The 594-nt window shown below is 34.3% G+C and overlaps 1 protein-coding gene across 2 annotated transcripts in view; it reads right to left on the bottom strand.

Annotated features, from left to right (window-relative positions):
• Positions 1-594, bottom strand: part of LOC105826996 (ADAMTS-like protein 1) — a 198865-nt gene that overhangs the window by 38311 nt on the left and 159960 nt on the right. The window lies entirely within an intron of this gene.

Genomic DNA, 594 nt, shown 5'->3' with positions numbered 1-594 from the left:
GAGACAACTTGGAGAAAGGGAGAAAACATTTGCAAACCATATATCTGATAAGAGATTAATATTCAAAATATATAAGGAACTCAAACAACTCAATAGCAAGAAAACAACCTGATCGAAAAATGCACAAAGAATCTGAACAGACATTTCTCAAAAGAAGACATATGAATGGCCAATAGGTATACAGAAAAAAGCTCAAGATTATTAATCATCAGGGAAATGCAATTAAAACCACAATGAGATATCACTTCTCAGCTGTCAGAATGGCTATTACCAAAAAAAATGAAAGATAAACATTGGCAAGGATGTAGAGAAAAGGGAACCCTTGCACACTGTTGGTGAGAATGTAAACTGGAATAGCCATTGTGGAAAACAATATGAAGCTTCCTCAAAAAATTAAAAATAGAACTACCATATGATCTAGCAATCCCACTGCTGTGTATATAGCTAAAGGAAATGAAATTAGTATGTTGTAAGAGATATCTCCACTCTCATGTTCACTGCATCATTCATAATAGCCAAGATGTGGAATCAACCGAGGGATTCATCAATAGATGAATTGCTAAAAAAAAAAGGTGATACACACACGCACACACA

Source organism: Propithecus coquereli, unplaced genomic scaffold, assembly GCF_000956105.1.
Source record: "Propithecus coquereli isolate 6110/MARCELLA unplaced genomic scaffold, Pcoq_1.0 Scaffold95, whole genome shotgun sequence".
NCBI classification, from domain to species: Eukaryota; Metazoa; Chordata; class Mammalia; order Primates; family Indriidae; genus Propithecus; species Propithecus coquereli.
Note: the sequence above shows the minus strand (reverse complement) of the source record. Positions and strands in the feature narration are given on the sequence as shown.